Raw genomic sequence first — 25,233 nt, 5'->3', positions numbered from 1 at the left:
TAAAACCCTCAAATTATTTTTCTCCTATGCTGCTGTAATTTCCTGTTGAAATAAAAATTGTGTGATATCAAATGATATCTGAATATTTGAGACACATTATACATGCTATTTGTCTCACAGGCACTGTCGTTAGTTTTGCATTAGTTATCTTCAAAACTCGATGGTGATCTAGCAATACTGGATATAAAGACGACAACCATTATTTTGTGTGAGGGAGGTTAACATTTAAACTTCACAAACCAGCAAGCTACTTCCCAATTACTCTCCCTCAAACCTCATCACTGAACTAATGTATCATGTCTGTTGTCCTTCATTGTTCATCTCAGACTCCCTCACAAGGAACTAATCAGACAGCAACAAACCAATACCTATGCTATCTGATATCATTAATGACGCGTTTCTTTAGTATTAAGAAAAATCTATTTATCAAAGTTTCAGCTTTAGGTTTTACAGGCAGCTGTGGGTCCAGCTTCAGAAACAGAACCACACTGAAAGGGCTCAGAAAAACATTTCCTTTGATCATTAGCTGATAACCTTCCTCCTCATGTGGACAATTTTAGACTTGGACTACCATCTAGCCTTGCCATCTAATTGGTCTGTAATACTCTACCTGCTGTAAAACATTCATTCAGGAGACACCTGACTAGGAAAACACCCGATACAGTAAGAAGATGAACTAATACGTACTACACCAGCACAGAGGCCAAGGGCTAGTGCAGACAGGCCAGAATGTTGTAAGACAGAAAAATTAAATTAATATTACAGAATGGAGTACAAACTGGGTCAAAGTAAACAATGAGTCATTCAGCGGATAGTAAAGTACAATTTTCTAGGGAAAAAAATGGCAGGTAGGCTTTGCGGAGAATGTTGGTGCTTTTTTTTGTTAAATAGGTTAAAGTTGAATAGACCTTTTCTCCAAAGATAAAAGTCAAGTCATAAAAGACTACAAAATAATTATTTCTTGCACCCACTTCTGCAAACTATCAGAAGTTAAAACACATAAATAAATGAATACAATATGCTGTAAAGGTCTTAGATTTTTATCTGATACTTCACTTGATACTCAAGGAGAAAATTGTGTCTTACTTTGAAGACGCTCCTAAATTAAATTTCCTTGTACAAATTAGGAACTTTGACATTTAAAATTAATTTTAATAGGGTAATAAACTCAGGAAATTTCATAACTCCATCCATGATATGAAGCATCTCTGACCTACTGACAGCTTACACTGAATGAAAGTCATCATTAAAGTCTCACGAGGCAGCACACCAATAGCTACTTCAGAATGACTTATTTGAGTGATAATGACAAATATGAAGAAAAAACAGTTGAGGCTATTTTTAGCACTATCTTTACAAGGACTTCAAAAACAAGTCACAACATTGTGGAATTTGCATTGTACTCGCAACTGTACAGCAGGACACAATCCTTGATATTTTTCTTAAACACCAAATAGCCAAACTTTTTAAAATAATTCCATTATTTAAAAATTCTACTTTCCACCTCCTTTCTCTCAGAGTAAAACCTGAAAGTTGACACCAACTGGGCTAAGTGCTCAGAAACCAGGAAATAAATAACAAGAACATCAAAAGTTACACATTTCCACCTACCAGTTCCTTGGACCTTGACTTCTTAACAGACTTTTTTGTATAATTAATCTGTAAAACAAGAAGCACCATATTCAGTACCACTTGGCAAGTCATACAATATAAATATAAAGCTTGAATATTATTTTAAAATAAAATCAGCTATAATCTGATACTTTTAAAAATTATGTTCCTCTTATTGAACCCTAATGCTAAAATGCACTCAAAACCAAGTGCTTGCACTGCATTTCTGACTGGTTTGCTGTTACGAGACATTGATCCAAGAAGCTTTTGGGATCATCAGCACCTCAAAATCGGAACCATCACATGATAAATCGCTGCTGTTCACACAGGCTTCAGTAAGACTTATTTGTCCAGCACCTCTCAGCACTGAGCTCTCTTCCTCAGAATGCTGCCTGGCAGAGGGCTGCAAAGGTTGCCTTGATATCCATCCCACAAATACAACCTCAGAGTACAAACCAACCTTAGGTATTCAGATCCTGTATTACCGATGAAGAGATTGACATAAACTGCATTTTATACTGGCTTTTATGTGATTTTATAGATTGCATTCCTGGAGTTAACATTCTCTCCCTTTTAATGTACTACGATTTTACTCGGGATTAAACATGGGACTTTTAAAAAAAACAATTATTCTTACAGAATATTTCACAGTAAAGAACATGGAAAATATAAAGCAATACCACTGAACTGAGATAATCCAAACTGCAGTAGTAACAGAATTTTAATGGAAGATATTCCATAAATTATGCTAATTATTTTTTTTTTAAGTAATTCCTTTTTTCATTCATCTTTTCACAGTTATTTGACTGTCCATCTAATAAAAGCAATCACTCCACTCCTTTTATTGCAGTAACAATCAGTTACACCAACAGCCACAATTTAGGTTTGTATTTTTGGAGGGTTGTTTTTTATTTTGCCCTGGTCATAATCATCAATAGTTATTCTCTACAGTTAGAAGTTTTCTAAGTATGCTTTTGTTATTTACTTTTCCTAGTTTTTCTTAATGTTCCAGCAGAAAAGTCTGTCATATATATCTTTCCTATTATGAATAACTACTACCAAATGAAACACAGAAAATGTTCTATCTCTCTGATAGAAAAGGAACGTCTCCCCACTACTAAAACTGTTATTCCTAAACTCAGTAGTTATACAAGACATGTTAAAAATTGGCCCAAAGCAACCAATAATTCTGATTTCTGTGTGCCAACTGGCTATAAGAAATGAATACAATCTCTTCCTATAAATCAGGCAAATGTACAAAGAACCACCAGACTTCTTACAACAGGTAAGTACAGGAAAAGGTAAGAGAAAATGCCAAAAAATATTTATTACAAGAAATTAAAAGTTCCTCTTCTAAAAATGACTGAAGTACTTTAAATGAAGTAGGAGAGATACTATATACTAATGCAGCTTGTTTCTACTAGTATTGTAATGAAAGAAAGAGTTTATAACCAATTGTTCCATAGCCAGCCCCCATCCCTGGTGCCTACCATAGGAAGGACTCCACCTACATCCCCACTCCAGCATAAATATCAATTTGCTGCAACTCCACTGATCTGTACAAGTAATGGAAGAACATTCCTGAAACTACTAAATCTCTCAAGTGCTCACTGATAAAATGAGACAGGCTGGCAAAGATTTACTTGATTTAGAAACAATTTTCTGCTTTACCAAACTGGGTTTAAGCAAGCATTCACAATAACTAGTTTTAATGGAATGCTATAGCTTTATAACAAAATTGGAGTTTATTGCACTGTAAGATGGAAAATAGAATGCTGTTGTTTAAGACTATTAAAACTGAAATAGCAACAGTAGCCTTGGAGGGGGTAGGAAGACCACCAGCTGCACTGCTATTCATACCCTGCTAGCAAATTCATGGAAAGGCATTTGCAAATGGCTTCATAAAGAACACTTCAGCACCTTTCCAACAATAATAGCTTTACAAAAAAAAAAATAAGGGGAGGGAAGGGAGGGAGGAGGGAGAGTGCCAGAAAGTGCAGGAAAAAGAGAAAGAGGAGAAAAGATAGATAGATAGATAGAGTAGAAAATTTGAGGACTAAAATGTTCTCTACATGATGAGAACAGACTTCATTAGTAGCCCAAGTTTTCTTTGCGAAAAAGCTCAAAGCAACTGTACATTAATTATATCAAACTCTGTGCCTCGTCCAGAATATCTGTCAGTTTACCATTACTACTACCATACGAGAAGGGAAGAAAAGTACTCAATGCACAATACACACTTTGATTGTGTATAGACACAATTGATAAGACTTTTTTTTAAAGGACAGGATTTTAATTATGGAAGTGATTCAGTGCTAGTTATTGATTTACTGGTCAAATGTAAAACAGATTCACTCCTGTATGCCATAATCCAGATTATGAAAGCACATATGAAAACTAATTGCACTTGAATTACTGTGGAAGATACACAGAGTATTGTAACTTTAATTATAGTCAGAAAAATTTGGGGTTAAGACAAGAAATGGAATCAGTATTTCTGCAGGTATCAGTACAGCAGTTACTAGAACAATTGTGTTACAACATTCTTTCTTATAAACTAAAACATGACTTTAAAAAGGATTAAACAAATCAATTGTCCCCAAAACACTTCCGAATTATGGCTCTGCAGGTGATTATGAAAAGGAGTAAATTCTACATATGCAGGTTTTTGACTGAAGTTCAAGCTGTGCATGCTTCTCAATTAATCTCATCTCATAGAGATTTGATATAAAAGTCACACTCTCAAATAACTAAATTCCAGACTAAGAATCAAGACTGTCTTGCAAAAGGAACTGAAAGCCCTTACTGAGGCTTGAGAACCAGGGGTTCCCAGTGGGCCATGACACTATTTATGCTTTGACTGTCTGTTAGAAGTAACTTTCCTCCCTTCTCTCCCTAAAACAGAGGATAGGATAGGCTAAAACAGTCAAACCTACAACCAACCAGGTCATAAATAAGTTACAGAAGCTTATATAAACCAGCATTAGAAAATGAAAGGCTGCAATCCCCTGGCCAGCTGAGATATCAATGACCCTACAGACTGCCAGTTCGTACTCTCAATATTCAAATAACAACGCATCCACCAGGCTTGTCAAGACAGGAATCATTTGGGCAAAAACTGTACTGGTAACACCTGCATTAGCATCTATCATGCATCAGAATGCTTCTTTCTCTCAATTAATACACCCTCTAATTCACCTCATTAAATCTACTCTATTAATTTCACTACATATCAACAGATTCTAAGATAGCAGCAGTAGTGTGGACTCTTCAATAAAAATTGATAACTGCATGTTCCCAACTTATCTTCAAAAAAAAAAAAAAATAGGAAACACAAATAGAAACACTAACAGGGATAAAAATACAATTATGTGCGTGCACAAAAATTAGATAAGCCATACAAGCAACAGTGAGGAATTCAGCTGTCATTACACAAATAATCTAAAAGACAATACTGAAAGGCAAATGTTAAGTATCCAGACATCTTAGAATCACTAAAATAAGGATATCATGGTCTGTATAAGTAGAACATCATAAAAGATTATCTCCCACAAACAGAATAACCTTTGTGAGTTTTAATCAAATGCAATACTCTGTTCTTTTCTTCATTCTGCTATTTAGGATCACAGAGGGAAGGGAAGTTTGGAGGAAAGAGGAGAAAAAAAATTGATTTGACCTATACCAACTTCTCAAATTCATTCATTTTTGTGTCATCACCAAGCCATAAAATCCACTGGCTATTCAGCTGTAGTGGAAGGGAATCCTGCAGAAACTTGCATGTCAGATTTTCAGGGAAGAAGTACTGTTACTACCTTTTATGTCTGAGAAATTTAAACTATTGCCAGGCTAGTCAGTCTACTTGTGCAAGACTGCAAATTAAATCAGCAGCATTACTCACATGACCAGTAATTTGAAGAGGAATTAAGAAACAAAGAAATTGTGGTACCGTTACCACTGCATATCAGTTACTCCACAGTAGCTCTACACACACCCTTGGACACAGCCTGATTTTCACCATATAACCCTGTGAAAGACTGTTAAAATCCATCGTGTTATAAAATTCTGCTGGAGAAAGGGCTGCCTAAAAGCCAGTCGAGTTGCACAAAACTGCCTCAAATACAGCCTAAAAAGGCAGGGGGATGGGGAACATACACACTATTTTCTGTCAAGTTAGTTCCACAATTCATTAATGCCTCAGTGGCAGGGTTCCCACCCTCCCCACCACGTACACCATCAATTAGTACAGGGTGTTTTCATCATTATTCCCCCCATCCTCCCAAGGCTAATTTCAGCATTTTCCCCTTTGACTTCTCCCCCAACTTCTTCAAAATCACTTACATGAGCTTAAAAGAGAAACGCTATAGGGTTTTTCCTTATCTTTAAGCATACACGGCACCTGATCATCCATGTTTTGTTAAGATTTATGAAAAAGTTCTCTCATATTTATTCTGCATAAAATGCCACCCCTTGTCGTCCTCCTCCTTCTTGTACCTACTTAATGAAATTAAGTGGGTTTGAAAATTGTTCCACATTCTCACGCTTCATTATTTCACCTCTCACTCATCTTGCTAAAAGATTGCTTTATAGATGTCTTATAATCACAGTGTTTGTTGTCGGTCTTTCTACATTATCAAAGGGTAAGATTTAATAATAAAAAGAATTCTACTTTATTGCATGCCAAAGAGGCTTAATTTGCAATTAAACACCTGGTAAGCCAAAAAATATCCAGTAGGAAAAAGAGAAATATAAGGAGACATGCTACTAATTTTGAAGGCAAAATCAGAAAGAAATTTGGAACGCAACACAGATACACATATACATTAATATGAGCACTAGTTGCAGAATCAAAGCCTTTCTCAAATTTTACATTAAAAATGTATTTCAATTAGCCGGTGAAGAGTTATTTCTTGATTTTTCAGATTTTAACTGAGTATAAACACTCCTAAGGTATCAATAGCAATGACACTGCAGTATAGCTCTTTTCTCATCATTTGACCAAAAAGTAAAACAATATGAAAAGAAACACATATTCAAATAAGAATATCTAAAATCAGCATTAATAAGTTTTAGGACAGATATCCTCCTTTCTCATGTACCAGTAGAGTTGATTTTTAAGCAAATGACATTAATTTTAAGAGACAAAGAGCGGCAGTAATGCTGCACCACTCCCACTGCACTTAACAATAATGACACAAGGGGCAGAACATCATAACTACACTTGGGCAAGGTGTTTCAAAAGAAACAGGGTGATTTAATTTACAAATTAGGATTACAATATGCTTATAAAAACTAAAAAATGCGGATGTATTCACAAAATCGAGTAACAGAGAAACCTTTAAAACAAAAAAATCTGTATACTTGGCTAAAACCCCAAAATTTTGGGTTTTGTATTCATAGATGTTATAACTGGGAAACCAAGTAAAGACATGAGCCCGGATATTTGTTTCTGCCCAGTTTATCTACCTGTTTTAATAGGCATTTAATTGAAAACCAAACCATGAAGGAGACAAAAAATAGCACTGGTTCTGTGTACATGCAAAGAAAAAAGCATGTATATTTTACATACAGCATAATTTTACAATAACTGCCTCTTGTTCTGACTTATCTATTTAGGTGAGTGTGATTTCATCCTTGCTATTTCAATTTATTATTGTCAAATACTATCTGAATTGCAGGAACTGAGAAATAAGCTGAAATTGTTATTTTACAAACCATGCCTATGGAAAAAAAAAACAAAAACAACCAACAGATTTCCCAGATTTTCATAATTCTCAAGGTTTTCTTCTATCATGGCTTTTTGTGTTTCTTGAAAAGAGTCTTCCTATTAGATGTTCTATCAATTTAGGAAATTCTTATTTTGACTAAAATTTGCCTTTGGGGTGCCATGTTATTATTTTTAGTATCATAAACCTTATCAGGGAATAAATACTCTATAAACATGGGTCAAAGCAGGACAGCTCACTCAAGAGACTGCAAAAGGCAGATGAGAAGTTTAATGGAAACTATGAAATAACATCATTGCTGCAGACATGCACTAGCATTAGAAAACCTGAAGCCTACCTAACTGTTAAAATCTTTGAGATATCACAGTTAAAAAGATATGGTCAAGTTCCCATACATAATTCAGTAGCTATAAATGCATTTAAGGGGCGTCACTACTAAGTGCAAAGGGCAGCATGACCAAAAGCACAAGAGATGGTTACCAGTAAATTTAATTCTATATAATAATTTAACTTTCACTAAAACTAGTGGACATCAGAGCTGAACTGACACATAGGACCAAAGAAGGACTAACATACTTGTTTGTATGGAGTAACGTAGGTTACCACTCCTAACTCACACTTGTGAACACCTCAGGAGTTCAGAGAAGTTATACCACTAACATACAGACAATTTCTTGAGAATGTCAGTAGATCTGAGTACACCTACTGTTCATGGAGCCATGTTCAACTTTCTATGTCGAAGAAACAAAAGCATGTACTTATGAATTAGTGCAAAAGCCAAGAACATCATGGGAATAAATGCAGAAAGCAGCATCCTGAGAGCAGTTAAATGACAGGGTTTTCAGGTTCGGAGGTGACTACAAAGGGTAGCTTGGAGCTAAGTGCAAATCAAAGTTGTCTCTTCAATTCCTAGTGCATTAAGGAAAACAGATTCTGTAGCCTTGCAAGTAAATAGATTTACTCCTAACAATTCTGACATCCTTTTCTTCTGATAACTTCTGAACTGAATAATTGGTTAGGCTAAAGAAATAGCATTAAGCAAGTACAGGACAGAAGCTGGCGTCAGAGACAGCATTAGCATCTCAAGAGGAAATGAGATATGAGAAGTAATATTAGGACAGATAAGGGATCCTAAAAACTGATGCAATTTTCAGGACGTAAGAGAGATACGTTGAGCCTGTAGAAGAGATACTCAAGGGCCCTTCACAGAAAGACAAACTTTACTTAGAAGGCTAACTTTGGTTCCATTTTATGTATGTGACTGTCATTGATCTCAACAAATACAGGAATTTTATCATTAATAAACTCAAAAATGAAAGTTGTACAGAGGAAGTACATGTATAGAAACCATTTCCTCCTATGCTTGCTGTATCTTTTACTTGCCCTGTGACGCACAGTGCATTCCTCTGTCATACTCCATTTACTAAAAAAGTTGTTATAATATCTGCACTTGATCTATAAGAAGAGAATCATACAACAGCAGCTCTTCTACATGATGGGAGATACACACATTTGTAGCACCTGGTATCCTACAAAACTTCTTCAGACAGTATTACCTAATTCTACTCCTAAAATGCATATGTTTTTCTTGTTCTGGATGAAGAGCTTGCTAATGAACAGAACAGGATTCAGCTACATGAAATGAAATGTGAAAATTCTGGCCTTTCACAAAAGTGTAAAATCCTAACAATTTCCTTCCTGCTTCCTCTGACTTAATGGGCGAAAAGAATTTACTAAAAACCCAGTGATAAAGAACTTAGCATATGATCTGAATATTTCTTCTTCCTTTGCATACAGTGCTAACTATTTTGATTCCATCCAAATTCTACCATAGAGATATTCAGGAAGATCTTTTTTGGTCAGTGTGCTTTCTTCTTCCATGCCTTATGAGACAGAAGCACCAATATCATCACTGTAGTAATGGTCCATTAGGTGTAGATTCAGTGCGACAGCTCTTATTTTTAACTGGTTTAATTCCTCTTTTCAAAATAGCATACCACTTTCTTAGAGACACTCCACCATTCAGAGCAGAACCTTTCTTCCTGACACTTCTTTTCCTTTTAGAGCAACAATGAATTAACAACAGACTGTCAGAAGGTCTTGATGTTCAGGGACCAACAAAGACAGGCAGACAAAAATAAAAATAAAACCAGAGACAATGATGATGTGGGAATCACAGCAGACCACCCAGCAAACTCTAGGGCATAGAGATGTGAAGAAAGGGTGGCAGCAGAGGAATGACATCAAGAAACTTGAGTGAAATGCAAGGACAAAGATCACAAAAAAAGCATAGCAGGAACACGACTATAAATCCTTGGTAGCCACAGCCCTTGCTATAGATATGTGTCTCCACAGAAGCAGGTATAGTTTATTTTGTGATTATGTAGGCTTGCTGTATTGTTGTGCCATTTTTTAATTTAAAATACACCATTAGAAGAAAGCAGAGATTTTTACAGAAAAAATATCTTTTTTTTGAAGTAAAACATACATTCAGAGATTTTATGTGGCTCCTAGAGAACAAATTGCTCATTGGCAGACACTTCTACTTGCTGTAGAATCATCACCACTGCTCAGACATCAATAAGGAATACTCCACCCCCACCTGCTCCCCTCTTCATCATCATCATCATCATCACTGCAGTACTACAGAGTGAAATGGTCAACAAAAGCAGCAGCGTACAGTGATCTTCATTTAACTGACCAGTCTTCTGTTGTTACAGGGTAGCCTGGATTTCTCACAGGAAAGGAGAAAAAAACCAAACATTAGTTATCCTGGACAGGTACCAGCAGAGTTTTATAGCACTTTGGGGATTCTAAAGCTTTTAGAGATGCTAAAATTTGGAAATTTTCCAGTAAGCACTAAATATCAAAAATAGCACCTGTACTCAGTTAAGCTGAATTACCTGTTTACCACTCATGAGAGTAAAATCATTTAAAAAACTATTATTCAAAGTTCACCAAAAAGCCAACACAAGAGACCAAAGATCCAGAGACCTTTTATACTTTTATGAAGTATTAATTTGACACACACAAGGTTGAGAAAAAAATGTTAGAAAAAGACCTAGATAGTTTTATAAATTAGGAAAAGAACTTTGTGTTAAATTTTTATTGAAGGAATTAGACTTTAATGGCCAACCTATGTAATATTCTGTAAAACAGTATTAGACCCTGGCAACAAGAGCATAACAGCATGGGATTTAACACCGTCATCTTGCTAATTGAAGGGACCTGACCTCATCAGGGTCATGCTCTGCGAGTCAGAATGATAACACTGCAAATTATCACTGCTTTGCAGATGCTAGTGTCTCCTACCTGTAAAGAGAATGTAACTTAAGCACGTTACATTCTGTTGATTAAAAAGTATTTTTTCCCAGTCTACATAGTTTGTAGAAGTTTTAGAAACAGAAGAGCTTAAGACAAGACAGAATGTTGGGGTGCAAAGGTTTTTTCCCCCCACAATTCAAAGGTCTCTATAATTTAGAAAATTAATACACTGTTCCACGTATCATTCAGATTGATATTCAGGTTAGTCCTGGAGCTTTCGGGGAGATGACAAATGAGAAGTTTGTAAGCAGTGATGCATATATGCAGTATTGACCGAACTTTACAAACTTTACTCATGCCGTTTGCCTTTACTTATACAAATAGTACCACTGAAGTCAATAAGACAACTTAAGCTAAAAACCTGACTCATACAAGAAAGGGTAAGAAAAGAATAATATTACATATGTACTTCAACATGTAGTTCCAGGACACTCAGTCTCCAAGATTTCTTTCCATTTTTGAAAAACCACGTTCCAAATATATAAGCAAGAGGATGTGACTGCTGGGAATAAAGTTTCAGTTCCCTGTAGGCACTTTTCCTCTGATAAAGGTATATTCAGCATATGAATATACTGAAAATTCAACATTGCTGTTCTTGGCATTTAATTAGGGGTAAAGGAAAATGTGCAGGACTAGAATTTTAAGTGTTGGTTTCATAACCTTTATCCAGCTCATTTCTGAATGATTTTCTTCCTCTCTGGAGAGGCTTCTAATGTCAAACACTGGTATTAAGGTGAGTCATGGTTACTGAAGAGGCACAGAGAAGGCACATGACAAAATTATTAATTATAGGGAGGGAAGGAGTCAGAGTATTCTTTTCACTCCATAAATGTCCTTCTAAAACAGAAGATTTAATATTGAATTCACATACACTTTCAATAGTCAATAGCCATTAAAGTCTTACTGGTGTCCATAAAAGTTGAGGATTTAAGAATGTCATTTAAAAACTGTTGTAAATTAGATTTTCAGAAACCACTGGAGATTTTGAGAAGGCACAAAGATTTTAAGTACAATAAAAGAAACTAGGCAACTATTCCCTATCTAAAATATATGGTAATTTAAGTAATTTCAATACAGTAATTTGAAATATACTCATACTGCTGGCTGTTATTGTTCATTTGTCAGATTCCTTCCTTTCATAACAAACGTTATGAATTGTACCTATGGAAAGATGACAGGAGGGGTTGGTCAGTGCTATTTTCTGCTAAACTGAAATCCAACACCTCATGTACTAATGCCAAAAATGTATATATTTGGATATAAAATACAATAATACAACTGAACAGGTGGAGTTTGTGGTTGGTTTTGTGGGGGTTTTGTTGTGGTGGTGGTTGGGGGTTTTTGTTGGGGTTTTTTTGGGGTGGGGTGTGTGTGCGGAGAATTGTGTTTTTACTGTAACCCATTTTATTTCAACTAAACTACCAAAGTTATGGAAACTCAAGACTATTTGTTTATGCTTTTTTATTTTGTATGTTACTTGCAACTTCCTATATGATAAAATAAGCACAAACTAACTCCTGTAAATCTATTCTTGCAGGTGACATTAAGTTATTATGCACTACCTTATAACGATGACAATATACAAAGTAATCAAAAACTAAAATGAACAGTGACAGCTAAAGAACATTAAATTCATGAGCATCACACAGGCTAAAGTCATTGCAGCCATTTTCTTTCTCTGATAGCTTTCTAACAGTGAGCAGCCTGTTTGTGTTTGTAATGCAAATGGAACATGAGTAGAAGAAAAAGTATTTAAAATAAAGACCTTTGCAAAAAATCAGGAATACAATTTCATTTGATACAAGTTCATGAAAACTATGACACCACTGTAATTAACAAGATGAAAACTAGAAGAAAAAGACTGCAAGATTCCTAAAACATAAAAGTAACAAACAAGCACAAACTTTAGCCAAGGGCTTGCAGGTCAACATTGACCATCACCAAAACTTTAACTTCCATCAGATAAAAAGGATAAATTGCAATCCTACAGTGAGACCTAAACCAGTATTCCAACACCAAATTTAATTCAATAGTATTACAGATGATCATCTAAATAAATCCAGTAATATGCCCTCTCACATTTAATCATAGTGCATGCTTTCTTTACTTCACAAGGCAACAAATACTAAAACCAAAAATGGTAATTTATTTCATAACAGTTATTTCACATTGCAGAAAGCAATATACCTAACTTACTGTTTGACTATGATTGTATATTAGTATGAAAGTTTGATGAAGAAATTGTGAATCCATTTTAACTACAAAATTGTATTACTTAATACTGCTGTTTCAGAATGGAGTTTGCCTTTAGTTTCTAAAACAGACAAGAGTAAACTCTGCCACCAGTCACACAACTGCTAATCATTGTAGTCTAAGCAAACATACCCTGTTCTACAGCAGTACTGTTCATTCACCTCTACCAATCCACAGCTCTAATTTCCTCCAGTCTTTGCTCTTTCCTGTTCTGTGTGTCTTCCCTAGTCTCCAGCTGGTTTTGACCACTCATATCCTTTTTCGTTGTTTTGCAATCCTTTTCCTAGGACAGACCTGACTGTGCCTTCTCTTCCATAATTCTCAGAGGTTATCAAATACAAACTCTTTAGCATCATCACTCCTGCCACAACACATGAAGTGTTTGATTCTTCTCAGCTGTTAAACATATGCACAGAAAATGTATTTTTTTTTAATTAATCCTGAGACCCCACCCCAAAAAAAAAAAATGTTCTCTGCCCTACTGGAGCTCCATCCTAAAAACAGTGTCCCCTATTTTATGCAGCCAGCTCCTCAAGGACAATCTCTCCCTGGACTACAGAATGGCTATTTACAAGGTAATGTTTTACATCTCATCTTAAATATTCTAACAGGATTCAAAAACACCACACTGAATCAAGTAAGAAACATATCCATTTTTAATTAAAAATACAGTTTCTAAAATATCCCTATGGATATCTCCTGCTTCTCTCACCCACAGTCACAGAAAAGAATAAATCTACAAACACAACACACAGTAGGGAGCTCCCTATTTCCCACTGCCCTTTCTGCATTACTCCAAAAATGTAAAATGTTATTTCCAACACGCACATCTCAAGTCTACAATGACAGATATCTAGCATTTCTGGGGAATGCTTATTTTCCCAATATTCACTTAAAAGACAGAATTTGCTTGCAGACCCCCATAAACACAGATTCTTAAGCACAATAAATGCACAACCCTTGAAGTCGAATGACTTTACCTGCCAGTGAATAATAGCCACAATAGTAGATGCTACTGCTTGGGTATTATTACAGAACAAAACACAGGCTTATAATATATTCCTCTGGAATTATCTACAACAATATCATATTAAATTAATAGATTTTCAGAAAGCTATAATAATCTATTTATAATTAATCTGCTATAGTCTAAGTACTTCTGTGTAATAGTCTGTTTAAAATACCAGTTACTGCAGCTTAAAAGCAAAATTTTGCTGAATTGGGGCCAAGGAGCTGCATTTTAGCCTCCTATCTACTATGCTGAGCAGCCTTCATTATGAATTGTATCTTTGAACTAACATTCTAATCACAATTTAAGCAGGAAGCTCATGTAGAAGAAAGCAGAAAATAATGTTAACATATAAAATACAATTTAGGCTTCCAAACTGAAACATTTCCATTAAAAGTAAAAAAGTCTGATGATGTTTTTTTGTTACAGAAAGTCTACAGTATCCTGAATTCAAGTAATTCTTGAAGTTAGTTTGCCTGATACCATCTTACTTCTTACAAACATCAGAACATTTAACTGTGCCAATGAACTGTGTTTATGAAAAGTGCAACTTGTGAATGCCAAAGGCCACATTTGTCAATGAGAAAAACAATACATCCTTGAAAAGATGACAGTTTTCATGAAAGCCATTCCTCCTCTTTCCATTAATGGAAGTCACACTGGGAATAGTAAGCTTAGCATATATGTGGCAGCTCACCGACAAGACATACTATTAGCTATACAAAAGGTTATTTCTGAACATTTTGTCCTTAAAGTTTTGATTTTTCAATGATTACAGGTGCAATGATAAACACAAGTGCAAGCTACTTGTTAGAAATGGCATATCATCATCCCCGCACTCTGTTTTACCGTACCTTCTACATCAAATGCATCTTTTCTGTAGCTTCCAATACATAACTTTAGCCTAGAACTTCCTCCACATTCCTTAACATCTGAACTCCTTAACAGAGTTATCCCTCTTACATTTTCTACAGCTTCCCTTCACCTGGCTGCCTACTCTTCCACCACATCTATCTTTTAAAACCTTTTCTCTGATCCTGAAAAAATAAGCAAGTCTCCTTCACTGACCCTTTAAAGGCATAATCTGTTCTCTCATTATGCAAGCTCTTTTTCTGGCTCCCTTCAACAATATTCAAGCTCTTTGTGTGATAGCAGTCATTTCTGACCTTATCACCAGGAGACAGAGTTTCTTGTTGTGATTTTGGGGGGTTTTAAATACAAATATAAAATGTGAGAAAGGGTTTTTTAAAATAACAGAAAAAAAAAAAAAAGGGGTTGTATTTATGAAGAACCTTCTGCTACCAGCTGACAGCCCGCAGAAGGTGTCAATAACCATGGTTTTGAACATAAACAAAGTCTTTTGGATATTAAGGGTCATACTGATACACAAAACCTAAAAAATAGGATGCAGGCATTAAAATATTCACAGAGGAAACAGAGAAGTATTGATGGAGGTTTCATTTTCTAATAATCCCTGCTTTTGAGACAGCTGGGTGCTGTGTTCAGTACTGTGCAGGATTCCACTTTATAACTAAATGTAGAACTTCACAAAAGCAAAAGTCAGATGATATAAGGGATGGGAATCATCACAACCAGATCTGAGTGCACAATATCTGCATATAAACTTGTGGTCACACACAAACTGAAAGTGAATATTTCTCTCAAATTTGAATTTCCACACAAATATAGAATTTAAGAATACTACATTTTAGCAATCCAGTAACAGATTTTAAGACGCATGGGGAAGTTCTCTGGAGCTATTAAAGAAATGGAATACAGAAAAGTATGTTGTAGTATTCTGTAGTTTAGCTGAATTTGTCCATGTAATAGGTTTAGAGACAAGTACTTACTTTTTATTTAAACATAGCTTTAATACTGAAATAATACATAACAAGTACCAGCATTTAAATAGGTAGGCCAATACAGTCATCAGATAAAGTCTACCACGTCCCTAGTCTCTGTTTCAGTATTAATCTTCATGTACTTAATATGTAGCCCCCACTCAATATAAATTAGAAGTGAAGCAGGTGCTAAAAAGGAGAGAGTGATTACTGTTTATCCAAGCCAGGAAGAATTAGAGGTCACTGCTTTTTTAACTGGGAGAGCACAGTGATCTGGTGGCCTCAGCCTTCCTCTTCCCCTGTTACCCTTTATTCTGTAGACCCTGTTCATCTGGAAGAAAGAAAAAAAAAAAATACATATCCTATTTCTGTTGGCAGACTATTTTTGCCAAACTCAGAACTTGTATTTTTTAAAGCATTTCTTTGTGACCACTTTTCTAACAAAAAATACAAATACAAATTTGTATTTGACTTAACTTCAGAACTCTTTCCCAGACTCTGTAAGGAAAGTAGGCTTTGGAGAACATGGGAAAAAAACTGGGATTATCAATGTAGACAGAGACTATCTATGAACATACACAGTTCAGTCTTAAAAGCAAGAATAAGAAGTTTGACCTTGTTGCAATGCAAAACTGATTGGAACAAAAATGAGCTATCCAGATAAAGCAAGGAGGAGGAGGAAAGGAGGGAGAAGGGAGCAAGAACAAAAGATGACTGGACCAGCAGCATTCAGATGGATTGGACTTAATGTGTTTCATTAATTATGCTTATCGTAAAAGTAGTAACACAAACCAACAGTTCTGTATATGAGAGTGATGCTTCCTGTCATAAGTGAAATTTGACAATAAAACCACCACCTCAAATTTAATACTCTCATAGTATTTCACAATACTGAGTCACATTTGTTAACATTAGAAAGGGCTCACTGAACTGAAGACTAACACAAATTCAAAATGACAGAACAAAGTACTGTGCACGACTCAGTTATAAAAGTTGAATATACAAAAAAAAAATCATCGTTTGTTGGCAGCACAAAACATAACCAATGTAAAATCTCATCTAAAACCTAAATTTTTAAGATTTTACTGTTATTTACCTCTCATGAATTTGGTTTTGGTTTTGCAAGAGCAGGGAAGTGGATGCAGAGTTTTTTTGTATTTCACTAGATGAAATCCCATACACAAATTCTTTTTCTTGCACTACCTCTTTTTGTTTTCTGCATCTATGTTCAGGCAGCCAAAGAGCCTACCTAGCACTTTCACTGAAAAAAAGAACTAATAAAATAATAGATTCTTCATATTCTTTTCAGCCATCTCTGTCTCTCCACAGATGCAACACAGTGAAAACTTAAATCAACTACACTCTAATCAACACTGTGTCACAAAAAGACAATCCACAGTTACACTATGTTAAACTCTTAAGAGAAAATAGAATTTGATTGGCTCAAACTTCTTTTTATTTTTTCTCCTGTCCCACCATAAACTTATCACTGAATGGAAGTGTTAAATGCTTTTTTAAAAATAACAACAACAATATGTTAAAATTGGTATCCTATAGTATTTTTTGCTTATTATTTAAAGCAGCATTTCATTTTCTACAGCAGAACAGACCAATTAATAATGTAGTCATTTCATTTGCTTTACTGATAACCTAACTCATTCAGAAAAGACAGGGGGTACTGGATGGAGCTAAGACAGGAAAGACTTACTAGAATTTGTCAAGATTGTCAAGATTTTGCAAACAGGTTGTAAACATTCCCTATTTCTCATATAATTATATTTAGAACAAGTCTGTTGTATTCTGAACAGTCAGTTTGATCCCAGAGTTCTGCTTTCTCTTTTTGAGTGAGAATACCACTGTTTAACCAAGGAGAGACACTGACATCAATAATAGGACAAGTGCCTCTTGACAAAGCAGCAGATAATGGGGGACTAAAAGTTACCCAAAAAAAGCCAACATTACTGAACTCATCCAGAGATGTTCTTATCTCTAAACGCCCTTTGTAACAGACATTTCTGCAAACCTTCTATTCAAGGCTTCAGGAAAGAGTCATTGATTAGACAGAATACGTGCAAACAAGATCGTACAACACTTCCTTCCGTTGTACAGACCTTAAGTAGTGCAGCTTGCATGACTCCACCCTACTAACCTCTTAACGGAGATTTGCTAGTAAAGTTACAACTTAAATGAATGAGATCAAAGATCTGCAATTTGTTTTCCACTTCAATGGAGCTCAAAGAGTTTTACTAACTCATGTACAGTGACCTATTATTTTTAAAGGAATAAACCTTCTCCTTTCTAAAAATATAATTACACTGTAAAGTATTGTAATTTATTAGATAAACAGCACTTTAACATATCTTAAATGGAATTGAGAAAAAATCCTGAAGAAATAATCAGTATGCATAAATGCAAACTTTTTTTTTTTATTGGTGATGAAGAGAAAGCAGCCTCCTTTGGTTTGCTTAATTTGCAGAAGCAAAATACACACAACCAGACACTCCCTTTAATAAAGTGTTTCTGCTAAGTATGATTACTGTCCAAATCAATTCTGTTCAGAAATGGATATTTAATTACTAATGGAAGTTAATTGGAGCCTCAAACTCCACCCACAAAAAAAAAGAATAGTTTAACTAATTCAAAGTTTCTTCCATTTCAAATTGCCATAATATTGGGTTTTAGAGACAAAATACATGCCAGCATCTGTATTAAGTCTTTAAGATACTGAAAGCAAACCTTTTTACCATTACTTCTTTTTAATGAATCGCCTGTCATACTGAATGTGATTCTCTGTATGAAATGATACAAGTGATAACATATTTAAATTATAAAAAAAAAACAATGGAAGATTGTTGATCTATATTTTATTGCTTTTGATATTTCTTTAGCAATCATAGCAGTCTGTCTAAACAATTCTCTGTGCACTGACATTCACAATAATGTGTTTTCATCAAAAAGTTAGACACTGTCATTAGGTTTCACGAAAGGCTATACTTTACAGTTCCGAGCCATTTTTTTTTACACCTCACTGCATCATTGGGATGTGGATGCAACAGGTTTTACATCTGTCAGCTTTAGTTACATTTACTTGAATACAAACATTAATAACAGATTATTGGAAATCTGTAGAAAGAGGATGAATTAGTTGTGTTCTTATTAACCAACACTGAAATGGGACCAAGAGAGGAGGGTTTATCACGTCCTCTGCTAAGAGAGAACCTATCCATCAGCCATAACAATCTTCTAGAAACCTTGAGAAATGCAGCTTGTGAAACAGAGTTATTCAGACCTCATTATTTCACAGCTGATATTTTACGTAAGAGCTCTTAAAATACTTTTTTATTTCCTAGAACAGTTTGGAAAAAACCTTACTTATCAAGAGCTTTAGTAACTCGAGACACAAGTAGAAAACATACTAAACATACTCTAATGCCTATTACTTTTAATATTCATCTACCAGTGTACAGGGGCTCTGATACAATTCTTTTCCCCCCTTTTACAATCTCTTACACTTAGAAGCACTTGTGTGTGATGGAACCTTAACACAGGAAAGTGTTGGGGAATTTCTATTGTACATCTTGAGGCAAATTAAGCACACATTTCTGCACACAGACCACACAAACTGTCCTGTCCCCAAGGAGGGTCTTTGCCTGTAGAGGCAAAGTACTTATGTGGAGTACATAAGGCTCTGTAGAGAGGAAATAGAATCACTTGAGGATACCTGCAGACAAAACAAATCTCTGCCTCCAACAAGGGGGGAGGGTGGGGAGGAAAGGCATGCTCTAGCACAATGACATCATCCTAGCTACTAAAAAAAGGGGGGGGGGGGAATATACAGCTTATCTATAAAAACGAATACAGATAAAGGTTTACATTAAAGGATTACATACTGAAGGGTGGGGGATCTATTTCTAAAAAATATATACTTCTCAAAAAATCTATTTCTAAAAAAATATAATCTGTTATAAGAGAACTCTGTTTTAAAAGACTGGCAGTTATGAATATGATAAATAATAGCTTCCGAATTTTAGACTTCAGTTAGACTCAAGCCCCAAACTGCTCCCTTCCAAAACCTCAAGTGATATAGATTTTCTTAAATAAACCTAGTTCCCTCTTTTTTATATATATACACACCCCTCTGCATATATATATTTTATATATATATACACACATATATATAAAAAGCTCTTGCCTAAGAGTGATTTTCTTACACATCTATTTATATTTCAGAACGTCAGTGTATTAATCCTAGAATGCTCTCAGGTAAGAAGTATGAAAAAAAAACCTGGGGTATAAAAGTTACAAATAAATGTTGTCTTAAGGTTCTTTAAATCTCAACCAATTAAGCAACAATTGCCAGAGAGTGCAAACTGCTTCATAAGCTCCTCACAGATATGAAAAGCCTCCTCATTTATTCATGTCATTGGTGGGTTCTACTCCAGGGACAGCTGCAGTCAGGTACCCCCATGTTCAGTTGCAAGTGTCATTTCTACGTAGACTAATTCCTAAAATGTTCAGAAGAACAAAGGAAGATTTTGACCCAATGAGAAAAAAGGCATAACAAGTTGAACATCAAACCAAGAAACATTTCTTTAATGTCTACTCGATGGCTGTGGCTTTTTTCTCTGCAGTTGCACTGCTGATTCTAATAGTAAAAGTAATGGTCATCATTTAGCCTACACTGACAGTAATAAAGCAAATCAAAACCAAGCATAAATATACCTGACTGACAAAAGGTTTTAAAAGCATAGAACTAAGTCATCTGAAAGATCAAAACAGTGATAATTGCATTCTACACATAGCCTGAACAGTATCATAAGAAAGTACAGCTTCCTCCTTTAAACTTTATCTTTCAGTTCAGCCCTACAATAGACTGCCACCCACACTGCTGCTGGGCTCTGCAGGACTGCATTTGTTCCCACAAAAGCCCTGCTGGGATTGCAGCACAGGTTTCTCTCCCTGTCAGGCTCACTGCCTACCCAGTAGCAGAGGACAGCAAACCGTAAGAAAGAAGGGCCAAGTCAGCTTAAAAACCTGCCATCGTACGCTCTCCAGGTATTGAAAATGAGCATCCATGCAACATCAGCCAGCCATCAGAAACCCACCCTGCTCCAGCATTCTGCCTCTCTTGCCCAAGGAGCAACAAATGCCAGAAAAGTATGTCCAAAGAAAGAGATCTGTGGGGCAATCTGCTGCTCATCCACGTGCCATCTACCTTTGTGTGAATTGGGCAGTACTGAAGAGGAATGAGTTCTTAATCAAACCTGGTTAACAAACACCCCCAGCAATTAGCTTCAGCTCTCTGCAGCTGAGATCCTCACCCAAATATCACACACTTATCTAAAGCCGCTAATCTGAATGCTTCTCTTCATACACAGCCAAGTGCTTTGAAAAAGAGACTCAAGAAAATAGATGTTATACCTGCTTTGGTACTGATAACGTTTGCTGCTCTCTGCAAGTCTGTATGCAGCAATGGCCTCCACAAGGAAGGTCTAAATTCAGGCCTAAGCTCAAACATTTCCTAACCATCTAACTACCAAAGAAATCTTGAAGCAAGATTAATTCTGCATAAAAAATATGTTAGAACACTTTATCTTTCAGGGACAAGGAATTTGGGAGGAAACTCTGAACACAGATCAGATATATAAAAACCATCTAAATACTTACGATGGAGGACACTATCAGGACAAATTTATTGGCTAATTAAATTCAGTGCCCTATACAATTAAATTCTTAGTCACGTTTACTAAACATATCACTATCAGTGCAACAGAAACCACATCAGCTCGTTTCAACACAGCAATGATATATGGTATCTAACAAGCTGAATTAATCCTGCAACAATAGCTAAGAATTATTTTTATTAGCAGTTCACTAGAGGGGCTTAAGAAATACTTTGCCAAATGCTCTCGCTTCCTCATCAGCATTACTCACAAATCACCTGACATGAAACACTTCACACCTACAGCTCTCAAACTAAATACTACTGCATATTTTCAAACAAGCAGATCAAACATCGCACATTTTGCTTGAAAGTATTTTAGTATATACTCATTGGCTTAACACTAGGCATTCCTACAGTCAAACCCATAAAGTGCAAACTAGAACTTGAAGCATCTTTCACAAACTAAAGCGAGTTAAAAACAGACCATGCACACTGTCTTCATCATTTTACTTGATAATATGCATGTTATTCGGCATGCAAAAAGAACATGCAAAAAGGCGTTTGCTTCCTAATTTAAAGCAAAAAGGCACGGTTTTAAGTCAGTGAAGTTTGGTTCATCTTTTAAAACCACTCTAAATGCAAAGGTCTACAGACAAGTCAGAATCAAGAGCACATAAATGGAGACTCAACTGTTGCTACACTAAATCAAGTTTCTGTAATTATGTTTCATTGTCTTCACAGATCTGGTATTCCTTATAGCTATAAAATTAAAAAATACCTCATAGTCAGTAAACATATTATTTTTATTCAACTGTTCAGCACCAGTACATCTCCACTTTTCTTCCTCTTTCAAGAAACTTCTTCTATGACAATGCCCTACACAGACAACAGTCATCCTGCTTCCCTGATATATGGGTATTTTAATTCATTTTTTCTATTAACAAGGAAACAGTCCATTAAAATGTGTGAGTGAAGGGGAATAGCGGTGGGGGAACAGAGAGGAGCAACTTTATTTTTAAATCTAGGGATAAGACTAGTTTTCCTTGTTGTTTTCAAGCATCTCTTTTCCCTGGGAAGTATATACCTGTTTACTCCTCTGTATCTTGGGGGGTGGGTGGGGGGGGGGGAGCGGAGAAATTAAAAAATAAAAGAACCTTTAGGGACATGCTGCCAAGAAGCTGAGAATCTCAAAGGCTACATTAATCAAGGAAAATCTATGCTTTCAACACTTCACAACTTTCACAGTGAAAAAAATGTCAAGAGAATGAAAAAAGCAGTCTTCCCTAGAATCTTGAAGCCTGTTAAAGCGTATTTGTAAGAACAAAAATTCTACAAGGAATAATATTCATAGATAAACCATTTTCCTTATGTCACATTCACTCTAAGAACAAAATAGTCCCTGAAAGAGTGACATGGTGGTCAGCTGTCAAAATGAAATTTAATTTAACAGTAACAATAGGCAAGATATGTCAGTCTAAGTGCTCAATAAAAAACATGAAGACTTCCTTGAACAAAATTCTTTTAACATTAGCTGTATCCGTAATAAAATTTTAGATCTTCATCTCTGCAAAAAGAAAGTACTATGGAATACTTTCTTATTATTATAAATTTTAAAATACATAAATTATGTAAATTACCATTTGGATTTTCTTCTGAAAATTACCATTTTGCTCTGTTTCACCATGTATCTCTGCAAAAGGTACTGATGCTTCTTCCAAAAATAGACCAATTGCTTCGACAGTCCTGAGCACATTCACTTCCGAAGACAGCACCTGGTTTGTTTCTATTCTGCAGAAGTACAGCATAAAAAGTTACTGTACAGCCCAAAATGTTACTAGCCAGGCTCTGAAAGTAGCTCGTGTGATTTGCTGATGTTTACTTGATTATTTTTATATTAATTTACTAAGCCAACTTTCTTTGCCTAAATGGTATAAGCACTTAAGCTCCTTAATACACTTGTAGCTGAAACAGCAGAAGCTGCTTACCGGTCACTGGATCACTCCTAAAAGGCCAATGCTAGAAGTTACTCTTGTAAAATAATAAAGTTTTAAGTGGTAGAAGTGTTTTTGTAAAGCCTGGGGCATTTCATTGATTTAACACCCCACTGCAGCTTTGTCGATGCTTCAGAAGGGGGGTGGGGGGGTGGGGGTGGGGTGTCAAACAAAACCCTCCCACAAACCACAAAAAAAACCCTATCCAACAACAACAAAACCCACAACTTTAAAAGGCCAAAAAGCAATTATGAGCTTAAACCCAAGAGAGCAGAAACAACACCGTGAACCTAGGGAGGCAGGTCTGGAAATAGCAACCAAGGATTTCCTTTACTGAAGCTATTGCACTCACAGCTAGTGAGGCATGTGTATTTTACTAGAAAGAGGCTAGAGCCAAAGAACTAGCTGACTTGTATCATCATCTTCTGACGGAAAACTTGCAAGGCCAGGTTGTTAGCTAACCACTGGAGCAAGGGGACAGTGCACCAGCTTCAGAGCACCACCGCTCCAAACCTAGCTCACTACTTGTGGAAGCTGAAGAGCAACATCCTGAGAGAAAAAGCCCAAGATCTCTTTTATTCTGGTGAAGACGATGCTACTCTGAAAAGCTGTAACCATTGTTTGAAAGAACTACTGTGAGGAGTGCCATTATGCAGAGGTGTATAGCTCTACATTGTTTATCTTTTACTTCTGTCCCCTAGGGTCACTTCCATTCCTTGCAGTCATTTCTATTTCAGGTGGATTTGAAGGAGATTAAACCCTATTTACAACCATCCTGCTTCTCATCTGAATTTGCACTATAATCCTCATTCTTCAAAGGTGAGACAGACAGTTACACTCTAGACTGAGAATCAGGCACACATGATAAAGAGTCTTCAGAATCAGATGTTTCCTATTCGCTGCTTCTTTAAATATTAGTACATATTTTAAAAAATCAGAGAGGTACAAACCTAATTAGCACAGGTGACAGAGATCAACAGGTGGACTGCATGGGTGCAAACATGCGCAGTAACTTTCCAAAATTTTATCTATGGCATTTCCAAAAAAAACTCTATGCAGTTAACTGTTATGCTTCTCTGATATTTTTTGCAAGACGCATTTCAGTCTAACAGCTATAAAAATACATTAGAAGAGCTCCCCACATATTAAAAGAAACAGGTTTTACACAGCACTTTTTCACTTGGAGATGTCTATTTGCCACAAACCAAAAAACCATCACCAATCATTGTGTAAGCAAAAGAAGCTCCTCTAATTTTATGTAATACCAAAATCTAATAATGCAGGGGTCTTAATATTATCACATACACAAAACAGTGTTTTTATTTAAGGGTAAAATAAACAGTTGAGGCCATTATGAGCAGAAAAGGACAGTCTTCTCTCCAGCAAGTTCATCTTGTCTGTGAGTTTTGATAACACCAGATGTTTTCTAATGCTGTACAAACAGAAGTCGTTAAAATTTATTGCTGTGAAAATCAGATTCCTTTCTAGAATACTTATTAATATGCAAAGACACAGATTGAACTCGTGTCTAAACATCAAATGAGAGTCAAACTTCTATTGGGAAACTGAAAAATGTCAATTTGATTGAATTCTAATACTAAATTTGAGCTCAACACAGAACAAAATTAGTGCTATTCTATGACAACTTATGTAGAAACAAAAAAAGAGGTAGTAGTATTTGACAGTAACTGCCTAGATTTACTTTAGGAACTTAGTATTGAGGAAAAGTAACTCAGTTTTACTGAATAAATCTTTCCAATAAGACTGACTTAAGACCTGTGACTTCAAGGAAGGACAAAGAAAACCTAGAGCTAGA

General features: G+C 35.7%; 1 protein-coding gene across 3 annotated transcripts in view; it reads right to left on the bottom strand.

The window, feature by feature from the left end:
- FHIT (fragile histidine triad diadenosine triphosphatase) overlaps positions 1 to 25,233 on the bottom strand; it is a 614,337-nt gene that overhangs the window by 530,988 nt on the left and 58,116 nt on the right. Inside the window, exon 2 of one of the 3 annotated variants that reach the window (XM_040591976.1) lies at positions 1,612 to 1,659. The exons of the other annotated variants lie outside the window; for them this stretch is intronic. The gene's annotated coding sequence lies outside the window, so the exon portion shown is untranslated. The remainder of the gene's footprint in view (positions 1 to 1,611; positions 1,660 to 25,233) is intronic. 3 annotated transcript variants of the gene reach the window in all.

The sequence above is a fragment of the Falco naumanni genome, chromosome 4 (genome assembly GCF_017639655.2).
Source record: "Falco naumanni isolate bFalNau1 chromosome 4, bFalNau1.pat, whole genome shotgun sequence".
Classification (NCBI taxonomy): Eukaryota; Metazoa; Chordata; class Aves; order Falconiformes; family Falconidae; genus Falco; species Falco naumanni.
This window is presented reverse-complemented; position numbering and strand designations above follow the sequence as displayed.